General features: G+C 43.4%; 1 protein-coding gene across 1 annotated transcript in view; it reads left to right on the top strand.

The window, feature by feature from the left end:
* The window catches only part of BACH2 (BTB and CNC homology 1, basic leucine zipper transcription factor 2), a 150,752-nt gene that overhangs the window by 57,451 nt on the left and 80,195 nt on the right, over positions 1-13,106 (top strand). The window contains 1 exon segment of the mRNA XM_009877116.1: positions 8,985-9,136. The gene's annotated coding sequence lies outside the window, so the exon portion shown is untranslated.

Below are 13,106 nucleotides of genomic sequence, written 5' to 3'. Positions count from 1 at the left end.
AAGAAATCCAACGGGACTAAGTGGAGACACTCAGCTGCTTGTTCCCCAGTGCACAAGTTACAGATATACAGGGCTCTCCGGTTGCTCCGGTACTGAACAACCATTGTTTTGGGGCTGCCTGCTCCCCAGCTTAGCATGGAGAGGCCACAGTGGTGACAGCCCCTCGCTTTGCAAGGACATAGCCCTCCATCTGTGGAGAGAGAGCAGAGGGGTCTCGTGAGTGTTTTGCTGTTGGGAGAGACAGTCTTGCTGCAAAAAAAAAGTTAAAAATCAGCGTGCTGAGTGCTAGATAGCAGCTAAGACTAGCGTCCTAGTCCTCGTCCTGCACCCAAAATGTTGCTACTTTCTTCTCTGCTGGCATCTGGGTTCCTGCTCAGCCTTGAGAGTGAGTCTGGATGCTTTGTACTCATTGCACATCCTAGAACAGTGCAGGGACTGCTTTCCTGGGGCTGTTGCATGGTCTGAGGCTCACAAATGTAAATCATGGTGGAGGAGGACAAAGTAATATATGTGTTTAAGGGACTTGCAATTCCCATGGCAAGGCTGGTGAAGTAGTGCTTGTTTTGAAGAGAAGACAGTCTGGGTGATTTTTCTTAATTACTGTTTACCTAAATAAATAAATAATGCATATTCATGGCTTTAACTAAAGTAACTCATGTTGAAATGTTTACCTCTCCCGAGGATAATTATTAAGGGTGGGGTGCGGGGTGCAGCAATTAATAATAAAACATTTAGACGAGGTTACAGAGCGTTCTGATTGGAATAGTAAACATTATGCTAGAAATAAAAGCAAATACGTGGAGCTGTCTTGAATTTAAAAAAAAAAACAAAAACAAAACCAACGCTGCTATCCAAAGAAACATGCTGAACAGAAGCAGTCTTGGTGAAGGGGCTGTTGTCTTGAAACTCTTCAGTATCACAAGGGGGTTTCTTCAGTGTAAAGTTAGATTTGCTGGTGGATTCTCCCTTAATTCCAGTCCAGAAGAAAATAACATGAATATTGGCATCCACACAGATCCATGTGGCAGCTGTAATACCCGTTAGCATGGCTTTGAGACTGGTGAGTGCTGATTCTTAAACCAAGCGGCGGACAGTGTTTCACTTGTTTATATCAGTAGTAAACAAAACCTTTGTGTTGTGAACCTTCTCTCTTATACTCCTTTGAATTAATTTTTTTGCTCAGCCAAGAGTTTGAAATTTGGACCCATCCTTTCATGTCTTTTGGCTACAGCTCCTTTTCTGATTAATCAGCTCAAGGAGAGCCAGTGATGTATTCAGAGATTTCTGTGACAGCTGCATACCATTAGACCAAACGTTTAAAAAAAACACCCCATAATTGTAGTTTAGTGCAGTAAATACAGATTGGTCTTTCAGTTTAACATACGTTAGCAGGAGAACTGAGCCTAGGACATTAAAGCTGCTGCTTAACCCTGTGCAGCTGGAGCTCGCGGGGGTGGTGGAGCTGGTCTGCCCCATAGCCTTAGCCTGCCTCCAGCTCTTTCGGACTGGCAGAGGAACATGATAGAGCGATACAGTGTATCTGCCCTTTTGCACAGGGTTAGGGATGAAAAAGAGAGTAGAACATGGGCAGAAAGTAGTACAGATACTGGTGCAAACGGGATGGGCTCTTCATGCTCACCAAGGTGTCTGTCGGCCAGTCTTAGAGCAGCAAGCTGCTGTCCCTCTCCGAGCCATTCTCCAACTTTGGCATCTTTTGAAGATGAAGGCATCTAGACCTCATTCTCTAGGCTAAACTGTTCCCTTCTAAGGTAGACACAGAAGCAGTGAGCGAGCTCACCAGCACCTCGCGTGCTCGGTGTGTTGCTGGCACATGTCCCCTGGATACCCTCTCATCTAGAAACCGAAAAGCAGCTTTTCTTTGACTGGAAATGCGGTCTGACTATTAGGTGCGGTAGCATCTTTGCTCACATCTGTCACTAGTGGAAGTCCCTGGCTCTGAAACAAAGCAAGATGTCGAGGAGCAGGCACTGGTGGATGGACTGCCTTGTTTCTAGCAAAAGTGGTGGGAACATACAGTTGACTTTTTAGTCCTTGTGAGGCAGCTCTACAGCTGCTTCTGGCTAATGCATTTCCTCAGCCACATTTTCTTTCTCTGCTTTGGTGGGTCAACTTTTTCCCTGACCAAACTGCCCGCTCTGCAGGATCTGTGAGTGACATCTGTACCCTGGAAGATGAGGGTACTAATAGTGGGACAAAGTGCCCTGGTTGTCCATCTGCCCTGTAGCAGAGGGAATGGTTTTATAAGCATGGTGCATTTCCCCATTGAAAAAATCTATCTGTGTTTGCCTCAGAAAGATTTCTGAGTAGCAGAAATAACCATCTGCACTTTTTTTTTTTTTTTCAAAGTAAAGGTTTCTGGAAGTTTCAGCCACACACCTCCCAGTGAAGTCAGTGGCAGCAAGGCAGCCAGAGCCTCAGCAGTGCTTTACAGGTTGAGAAGGCGCTGCACATGCAGAGTGCACAGCACAGTAAACCCAGTATCAGCTCACAACTAATTATCTGTGTATAAAAATTCCCCTGCTCACCATTTTGCCGTTAGAGGCTCGCTGGTAAGATTTATGACTCTGGCTAAAATGAAGTACCATTTCCTTTTTCTCAGCATTACTGTGCGTGGCCTCTCTGGCTTTTCTTGTTAAACAGACTTGAGTTCACCCAACTGGGAACATACTTTTGAAGCTCTTTCCCATCACAATTCTGCCTTTCTCTTCTTCTGTTTGTTGCAACCGGTGAAAATAACAAAACATTTTCAGGCCTTTCAACTTTGCCCTGCTTGACGTGAGGGTGAAGACAGAGAAGGTAAGAGGTAGCTCCTTCACGTGAGATACAGCCTCACCACAACTTGCCCAGGCTCATGGTAGACACATACATCTGGCAGCACGGGCTCCTTCTTCACCGTTTGATGCACAACTGTTGCATTCAACATTTATATGAGCTAAAGGGTAATTTCTTCTCTTCATGGTAGAGCATGGGAGACCAACTGTAGCGCTTGGAGAAAGACTATTTCTCCTCTCCTTGTGTTGCACACATCCATGCTCATTTCACAGGCTGATGAAAATGAGACCATTGACTGAACTTTCTAAACTGGCAAACACATCACTGACTTCACCCTGGTCTGAAATCACCTGAAAATTAGTTTGTCTGGTGTTATAAGACAGTAGGGGTTTTTTTTCTGAATACAGAGGGAAAAAAAGGAGCAATGTTGAGCTACTGCCATCTCTCCCATTCGCATTAAACATAGTTATTTTTGTATTAGAGCTTGGAGGAAAACCGGTAGAGATGCCAGATAAACCTTCCCAAAACAAACATTTGTGTTAATACTTAAATATTGTTCATCTTTCGCAGAATTTACTTGTCTGTTTCCCACATGCTGAACCTTATGGGGAGTTTTTGTGGTTGACTGTGGCCCATTCTTTCATTCTGTATGTCAACTGTTTCCTCGATTTGCATTTTTTTAAAAGAAGCTGGTGGTAAAAGTCTGACTGTGATAATCATTCAACGCGGGAACATCCTTTCAGCAGGGCCAGTGTGCAGTCCTGCACTCCTGTGGTTCACGTGCATTGGGGCAGAAGTCTTGGAGAATAGAATAAATCCAGTGAGCTGCATCATTTCTCGCTGTGCTGGGAAGCATCCTTACCTCAGAGACCCAGCGCTGGCTAATCCAGTGTCATCTTTCTGAAATGCCGGGCTCGTGGACAGTGATTTCATCCTCATCACTGAGCCATCTTACTTTCTCCTGTTTGCATGTGTATTAAGCAAAATCTCTAGTCCTTGTCCCTAAGGAAGAAAAAACAAATTCAGATACCTGAATTTCCATCAGATCCGACACAAAGTACGAGGCGTGGTGTTTGCTCCATATTAATTTTACTGCGTAGGGCATAAATTGTGTGTCATTTGATAATGTTGTTGTGTGGGGGTCTTTCTCACTGCATGTACTAACTTTCCTTTACACCTAGCCGTTCTTTCATGAGTCATACCGCCAAGATAAAATATTTTCAACGATGGCTTTATTTTAAGTCAAGTATATTCCAGTGATAAAGTCATTCAGAATTTACATAAAAAGATTTACATGTTCCTGTGGTGACACTCTTGAACTAAAGTCTCCCGCCTCTCCTAGCCCAGCCTGGCTGATGTGTCACAGAGCTGACTGCAACTAGAGGACAAGAGGGAGTGGAAAATTCCCCCCACGCACATCCCCCAGCTCCTCTGAGGGTTTTCCATTTAAGCCGTGTTGGTGCTGTTAAGTGTAGCTGGGGAAAATCCAGTCTGCAGGCCCTGGAGCAGTTCCCTGGCCAGCACAGGGGAGCAGGAACTGCCTTCCCCTTCAGTCAGCCAGCAGCAGTTATCTTGCTGCTTGTCCTCATGACTTCAATCATGGCTTCTAGCCACACCAATTCCTCGCGTGGTTTTGCTGTTACCTGAATGAACAGCTCAATCTCATCTCTGCTGGCTGTTGACACAGCTTTGCCCAGATAGGGACAGACCACAGAGCCAGTCATAGAATTGTAGAATCATAGAATGGTTTGGGTTGGAGGGGACCTTAAAGATCATCTAGTTCCAGCCCCCCTGCCAGGGGCAGGGACACCTCCCAGTAGACTAGATTCCTCAAAGCCCCATCCAGCCTGGCCTTGGACACTTCCAGGGATGAGGCATCCTCAGCTTCTCTGGACAACCTGCTCCTGTGTCTCGCCACCCTCAACAGAAAAGAATTTGTCACTAATATCTAATCTAAATCTTCACAGTCCTAGGTGGGGATCTGCCCGCTTCTGGTCCACACCTCCTCAGTTGTGGTGGTCTTCTGCAGCCCACCTCTTGCTGTGCTTTCAGACTTCTGGTTCTGTCAGCTCGTGGTCAAATGACGCACGTGAGCAGAAGCGGGAGTGATGAATGAGCATGTTTCTTCTCTTTGGAAGAACAGAGCAGGTTATTAGGAGGAAAATAAATGCACTGATAGTGAAGCAAACCATGTGTCTTTTCTGACATAGATATCAATATCATTTTAGGATTAGTTTACAGATTTCAGGGAGAGATCCTGTGCTGAATGTCAGGAGCACTGTAAATGCCTCCTCAGCCTCAGGCAATCCTTTGAGCAGTTTCAAGCTACAAATGTTGCAATGAAGCTGTTTCAACCAGAAAGAAATATTCTTCAGCTTCTCTCGAAAACATGCAAAATGTAAAGAAAACACGTTTGCTGATCTGTGATAGTGTTGCATGCAACAGATTGGGATCCTTGACTTCACTGGGAGTAATTTCTGCACACGTTTGCGTAGGAAACATTGCACTCCACCAAGTGAGGCATCGCTTCAGAAGACACCAGCTCTGTTTGCACATCTGTGCTCACTTGTCCCTGCTTGCTGGTGCGCAGCCTTCCTTAAATATCTTTTTTCTCCTGTCCGCATCTGCGAGAAGCTCACCACCCTGTCTTGTCGTGTGGGTTCATTTTACTTAGCCCAAATTTTACATGCCCATTGTGAACATTAGAGCATTTGCTAACCCCACTGTGTATTTGTTGCTCACCTCCTCCATTGCACTCTCACCTTCTCTGGTTTTCCTGAGCATGATTACATGATTTTCTGTGTCCAAAACATTTTTCATGCAAACTGGAGTAATACCCAGGTACATTCATCATGTTATTCTCAAATAATCTTCCTTGATTTGTTCATTGCAAACTGAAGAACTTACCAATTTTTCTTCTCTTTAGCATCAAAGCTCTTGTTGTTTTACATCAACAACAAAACCTCTCCTTGAAATGCACTGTCCGCGTAACAGCAATCCAAGCTGGAAGATGTTCTTCTGAAGCAAATACTTTTTTAGTTTCTTGCTTCCTTCTGCCAGTTGTGGTGTCTGGTGCGTCTTCCTTTACATTTGCATTCTTCACCGCTAGCTTGAGCTGCCAAGCAGTACTGGAAGCCCTCAGAAAGGTGGGGGGAAAAGTTAACCTGGTTCAAAAATGTACAAGAGGTTGTTAAACAATATAAGTTTGGATAAAAGGAAAGCAACAAACAAAAACTTATAATGTCTGGTTTGAAGTATTATTTTTATAACTTTCTCTGCAGCTGTGAAAGCAGATGCTTCTTTTTAAAGTAAACATAAGGTTTCCGTACGCCCCTCGTGACTCCAGGAGCTGGACCTTCAAGTTGACAATGATTTTGTGGCCTCTCATGATCCTGTAACAGGTTGCCCACAAAGGCAGGTCTGTGCTGAGAGCTGAGACCATGATGCGAGCGAGGCTTGGAGTGGAAAGCACATCTTCGCCTGCCTAGGATTTGGCTTTTTCCCTGCTGTAAGGCTGGCCTGTCAACATGCTAAAAATGCTGAAACTCCTCTTCAGTAGATGCGCCGTCGGCTCTTCATTTTGTATAATCTCATTTTTCATGTATTCCTCGCAAGTTTACAGCTATAGCGACAGTTTTGCTTTTAATAATTTGCCTGGTTTCAGAAGGAAAATTCTTTTATTGAATGGAAAGCATGAAGACGCCCTCGTTTTGAGCGTGGGCGGGGGGTTAGGTTTCATTCTACCCTAAGCTGACCTCTGGGCAGAGAGATTCCTGCTTTCATGTTTTAGATCATGTGTAAAACCTGATGCTGGCTGGATCATCCCGCATGGGGCAAGAATATCTAGGGAACATGGGGCGAGATACGGAGTAAGACATTTGCAGAAGGGAATAAAATGTTTGGGATGCAGCCTCATGCTTTCTACAGCAGTGACCATCAATCACACCTTCTCAGAAAAGCATGGCACTGGAAGTCTTCCTCCCTTGCCTTTTTTCTCTTGTTTCCCTGTTCCCCACTTCTGTTTGTTCTCCTTTCCTTCTGATGTGCTATGGCAAGTGCAGTTTTAGCTCAGAAAACTAACCTGTCCGTGAAAACACAAAGCTTTCCTGGTTTTATTCCTTTGCCCATTGAGTAAGCAACAGTTATTTTTGTTCTAGCAGTGTTTTATGAGTGAACAGATTTGGAGTTTGTATTTTTAGTTTTATAGACAATTCAGATAATGTATATTTGTGACCATAAATATTTGGTCCTTTTATCAATGGGTGTTATACCCAGTTGCAGAAAATTATATAAACTCAAGAGACACAAGCGTTGTGTTCCTAGTGTAGCCTTATGGTTCTTTTTAAGGATCCATATAGATAATCCTTAGAGGTGGCAGTATTTTGAGCATCTGTTGGTAAATCATCTAGCAAGTAAGAAATAAACTACTTTCATAAGTGATCCAGTTCTCTACAAGGCTTGGAGTAAAATGCTGTAGCGTCAATGTTCAGAAAATATTGAACTTTTTTACCAGGATCCACATACTTATAAAAAACAAACAAGCCTCTTTACCGGTTGCTCTGCTTTGTGTTATTTTTTGACTTTTTTATTGAGTCAGTAGATATTTCTTGAGAAACGAGTTTTTACTGAAGAGTTCACTTTTCAGGTTTCAGAAAAATAATAGTAGGATTTTTTTAAAAAAATAAACTTCAGATTTTTATTTTCGTTCCCCTCACATTCCCCTTCACCTAGCTTTATTTTGCAGTAATTCTGCAGACACAACCCTTGCAGTGATCCTGGGAAGATGGATACATGTCACTGCTTGTTCTGCTGCTGTCCCCTTCTGTTCAAAAGAAAATCATCTTCCTTTCCATACCCAATCACCAGCTTTATTCAGCTAAATAGTAGTTAAGCATTGAATGTTTTTTCCAGGAAAACAGTAAAGTGTTGGGCCCTGGCAACTTGAAAACCTGAACTTGAAAATCCCTGTAACTTAAAACTAATTACTTCTCCTTCCACAAGTATTTCCTTCCCACCCATCTCCCTAACCACTTCAGAGTGTGAACACTTCCTGGACAGATGGGGGAAGCCTTTTTGGAGTCATAGAATCGTAGAATGGCTTGAGTTGGAAGGGACATCTGGGACTGGGTGTTTGGTGGGATCTGGACTCTGCAAGGACTCAGGGACTCGGGTGCCGGAGGGCTCACCGTCTCTTCCGGCCCCCCAGCCCCAGTTCTGCTCTCAATAACCCTCCCCACCCCATAGTGCCTCCTTTCTGGGGACCAAGCCCTGAGCCCTTTGCATGGCGGTGGCAGCACGAGGAATTTGCTGTGGGCCCACGCAAACATTTTATTCCCTCTCCGGTTTTCTTTTGGCAGGGACTGGTGTAACCGGTAATTTTGCTTTAGGGTGTATGGAAGAATGTGATACATGTTGCATTAACTTGGGGATACCGGGCTGTCCTGATGGTATTTCTTCTCTGAAGCTCCCCAGAAAAAAAGCTGAAACAGAGGAACAAATTTGGTGTTCCTAACATATTTCTTGATAAAATCAAAGCAAAGCTTTGGCAAAAGTCAGTATTAATTGTTATGGAAAATGTTAGACCATTTTGCTAGTCTTGCTGGAATACCTTTCTAGTGTGATGCACAGTTTCATAGATCTACAGGATAGTCTGGGTTGAGCTTTAAAGCTCATCTAGTCCAACTCCGCTGCCATGGGCAAGAACATCTTCCACTAGACCAAGTTGCTCAAAGCCTTATCCAGCCTGGCTTTGAACACTGCCGGGAGAGGGGGCATGCAAAACTCCTCTGGGCGACCTGTTGCAGTGCCTCACCACCCTCACAATAAAGAATTTCTTAGTATGTGTTCATAAGTATGCACATACCTGCAGTTCAATCTGGTAGAATAATAACAGGAGGTTTTGTTTATCTGTTCTGTAATTCTTCTCAGGGGCCTTATATATCTAGGTGCTATACCAATGCAAGGAAAACATAATCTTTGTTCTAAGATGTCAACAGCTTAAAGGTAACAGGAGGTATGTAATGGGCATAATGTAATTGTGATGTTTGACATAAAGATTTCATGTGTTTAAAAAAAAAAAGCAAAAGGCCCCCAAACTGCTTTAAGAATTAGAAGTCGGGGAGAGAGGAAAGAGGCTGTTTGTGAAGATTCAGTGCTTGAACTTTTTAATGCTTCCCTTTATTTTATTTTAGGTTGCTATCGACTGAGTTGCCAGAACACTGCCCTACAAAGCTTTGGAGGGCCACTTCTTCATGGATTTCTGCAGCCTCTTAATTTCTCCATTGATCCTGTTCCCTGCATCGTGAAAACATTTTAGCCAGCACAGAACCTAGAAAAGTTACATGTAAGTCATAATTCAAATTCCTTTCTATTTAGAGAAAAAAGGAAAAAAAAATGTCTAGGGGAGGCAAGGTGGAGGCAGTAAAGATCATACTTCAGAAAAATACTGTAGAAGCTGTAGTTCAACAACAAACATTAGGTGGTGAATAAATTGTTACTGAAGTCCTTACTTGCTTTTTTAACCTAAATGGTGATTGTCTTTTTGAGGGCTTTTCTAAGTGTTCTGCTACCCTAGTAAACCATAGCAAGAAACACTTGATATAGATTCTCTTCACCGTATCTGCCTAATAACACTTTGTTTTTCTCCGCCACTGGGTAAGCATGTTTATGCTTACCTTGCTGTGCTGTGCCGAAGCCACACGTGCCCTGCACGGGTTTGGAGGCCACCCTTTGCTCAGCAGGACTGCAGACATCCCCATATTTTTTCCATCATAAAATCCATATGCCCCTCCTTTGGGGTTTCCAGAATACCTTCTTCGGAGGAGCCCTGGCTCTACTTCTCCTTCCAGCCTGCTGCCCTGAGAGGCTCTTTAGGCATCACTAGTATCTTCATTGCCGCCTCCAGCTCTTTCCAGGTGGAGTTAGCTGTTCCACCTGGCAGTAGGAGGGTGGCGAAAGCTGTGCACAGATCTACTAGGGACAAAGGGGACTGAGGGGGCTGCAGATCCTTTCCTGTCTTTCTCCTCAGTCTGTGATAGCTCCTGGCGTGTGTTGCGCACTTTGATTTTTCCTCCCAAGACAGGGACTGCCTGTGATGCTGGACCATTATAGGGATGGCATGGATGTGATGGTCTGTGCTGTCCAGAAGGTGGGACAGCCAGAGCTGCCAGATTTGGAAAAAGGCTCAAGCCCAACTTGAGTGCACTATTTTTTTAAATAAAACCAAATCTCGTGGTTAGGAGGCTTTTATCTTTCAGGTAGTGGTACAGAGCAGCTTGGCAAAAGGCCGCCTGAGCCACAGAGAATATGAAATTGTGGTCCATAGCCTGGCACTGTGCATGTTCCTGCCCTTGTTCATTCATTGAATGAATTGTTCATGCCCTTGTTCATGCAGCAACAAATTCTTACAACGTAGTTTAATAATTAATCAGGATAGAGCACTGAAGCCAACCACAGAACTCATTGATGGTCCATTTTTATTGAATGTTTACTAGCGCCATTTTTAATCTTGGGAACTGACTTTTAATACTCCTTCTAAAAATATAGGAGTATTTTGGAACTGAAGAGTTTATATTAGAAATATACCTTCATTTGAGGCATTTTATTTGCTTGTGTGACACTCAAAGTGCTGTTTAAAACAAATGTCTGTTGCGAAAGGAGAACAGGTTTTTTAATGTGTATAGGAATTCAGTTTTTGAAGAGGATGAGATTTTTCCAGGTGCGAGGAATATCAGCAAAAATAATAGTGAAGTAGTAGGCAATGAAGAACGGGTGGGTAGTAAGAGAATTTGCTGTCAGAGAGGTCTTACAAGGTGATCAGTTGATTTTGTTTTCCAAAAAAGGGAGAGCATTACCATTTTGTTGTGGGCTTGGCAATACATGATGCAGTTATTAATCAAAACCCCAATACTTGAAATCATCTGGCTACAGGAGAATTTTGGATCTGGCTTGAAACTTGTTTCTAGTGCTTGTCTTGAGGGAAGGAGACTTGAAAACATGAGTTGTAACGGCTAGACAGGCAGAAACAACTCATTGTTCATTAGTCCTACGTAGCACCATTCTCATGGGGTTTGGAAGCCTTATTCACAATTTTTTTGCAAGCTTTTCTCATGATGTTTGAAAAGCTTATTAGGCATCTTGCAAATTCACTATTAAAAGCCCTTTCAGAGGAACTAACTTTAAAAATGGCATCCTTCTTAGGGGACTTGGAAAAACAGCCAGAAACTGAATGGGCATAAATGGAAAAAACCCTCATTCATTCCAAGTTGTGTGGAGGAAGTTTTGTCTTGCTCCTTCTTGTGCTGTAAATAATCAGAAATCTCTATTTCCAACAGTAAAATCAGGTCTGGGGACCAAATAAACTTGAAAACCAGTGTGAGGATATAGGAGCCGTGATGTGCTTTCTTTTTTTTTCCTTTTTCTTTTTTTTTTTTTTAGCTAAGAAAGGGTGCTTGGGTTGTGCCAAGCTTTTAACACATGATGTGTGCTCTTAACTCCTAGAAAACACGTGGATTGCCTCAGAGGTTGTTGTTCAGGGTTACACCCATTGTGCCTGCAGATCCATGTCGGCAGAGGTGTCTGTAAGGGCAAGCTGCCAGTTGCTTCCTTAATTTCTCAGTTTTTCCACTGTCTTTTTTTTGTTACAAACTCTACTTGTAACAGTTACCGTGTTATAGCAGTTTCCTTAAAGAGCAGTTGCACAAGGTTGATCCAGCTGCAACAACCGTATTCTTCTTGCTTTTCCCAGGGTGCAGTGTATTTCGTAAACACATATGCCTTGCCCCTTGTAGTACTACTACAATCATAGAATCATTAAGGTTGAAAAAGACCTCTAAGACCATCTAGTCAACCATCAACCCAATGCTATTGTGACCACTAAACTATATCCTGAAGTGCTATGTCTACAATGCTGATTGATGTGACCTTTGCCAAAATAATATGTATTGATGTTTGAATTCAAAGCAGAAGGTATCTTCTTGGTTCTGACAGAGCAGATTGCACAACCTGGTTCTGGTGTGTGTCTGCCAAGATTTAAAAAAAAAAAAAAAAAAGTTCTTCAAGTCCCCTGGGAATTACCAGGCATGTTAGTGTGTGTGTATTATAATAAGGAACTGCTGGAATTAGCGAGGATCATGGAATCATAGAATGGCCTAGGCTGGGAGGGACCTTAGAGATCATCTAATCCAACCCTCCTGCCATGGGCAGGGACGCCTCTCAACTAGACCAGATTACTCAAGGCCTTGAACCTGGCATTGAACGCCTCAAGGGAGGGGGCAGCCACAGCCTCTCTGGACGAGAAGCCGTGCTCTTTGCTGAGGGGCTCACAGCTCTAGTGTCAGAGTACGGACAGAGCTTTGCTCAGGCGCTGGGGACATGGCCGTGCCTTGGGGCAGGTACACGGATAGGCTGCTGACATCCCAGCAGAGGTGATGGGCAGCAATTTCTAGCAATTACCATGCTCCGCTCGTGTTTCTCACTTTGTTTTATCCCGTGTGTTTTCTTTCAAAAGCAGCAAAAATAGCACCCCAGTCAATGGCATTCTGCGTTCTGATAAGTTGTCTGAATTTGTATTGCTTATGCAGTGTTGAGAATTCAGCAAGGGCCTGTAAGTGCTTTTTCTGAGGGGGGGAAGCAACCCAAAACTGAGAAACATCTGCACACATTCATATTTGCTAGGCACAATGTCTTTCAGAATATTTAAAAGAAATTTAAGAAAATTTCTTGAAATCTGTCCTACGACCATCTGTAGGCAGATGTAAATAATGTAAACTCTTAAGATGCAGATTTTAGTAATTAAATGTCTGACACCCGCCTACCACCACAGCCCGGGAAAAATGTATCTTTTTTAAAATCTGCACTGAAAGGTCAGGTAATTTGACTGAAATAAGAAGGAATTCGGATTTCTGAAGGCAAAGTCCCTTTGAACACTGACTTACCCAACACTACTAACTCTAGGTACCAAACCCACTTCCCGCATGCAGTGGACGTACCTGAGGGCACGGGTGGTTATATCCTACTGGATTTTGGTGTGAGATGTGGCTGTGTTTGGATTTCATGATTTTTCTGGGATGTTTTCCTGTTGGAGCACTGTGCTAGTTTTATAGTGGAGAAGGCATTTTCTTACCTTTTTTATGATACTGTCATATCAGGGCTCTACACTTTGTGCACCGTCACGTGGAGCCTCTCCCACCCTGCGGACCTTCACGACCTCCATTGAAACCGTGTCTTGGGCGTCTCACTCACAACTACTGAAAAACATTTTCCTACAATCTAGGGGAAATCTCCTTTGTCGCTAACTAATCCAGTTATTCCTG

Source organism: Apaloderma vittatum, unplaced genomic scaffold, assembly GCF_000703405.1.
Source record: "Apaloderma vittatum isolate BGI_N311 unplaced genomic scaffold, ASM70340v1 scaffold3659, whole genome shotgun sequence".
NCBI lineage: Eukaryota > Metazoa > Chordata > Aves > Trogoniformes > Trogonidae > Apaloderma > Apaloderma vittatum.
This window is presented reverse-complemented; position numbering and strand designations above follow the sequence as displayed.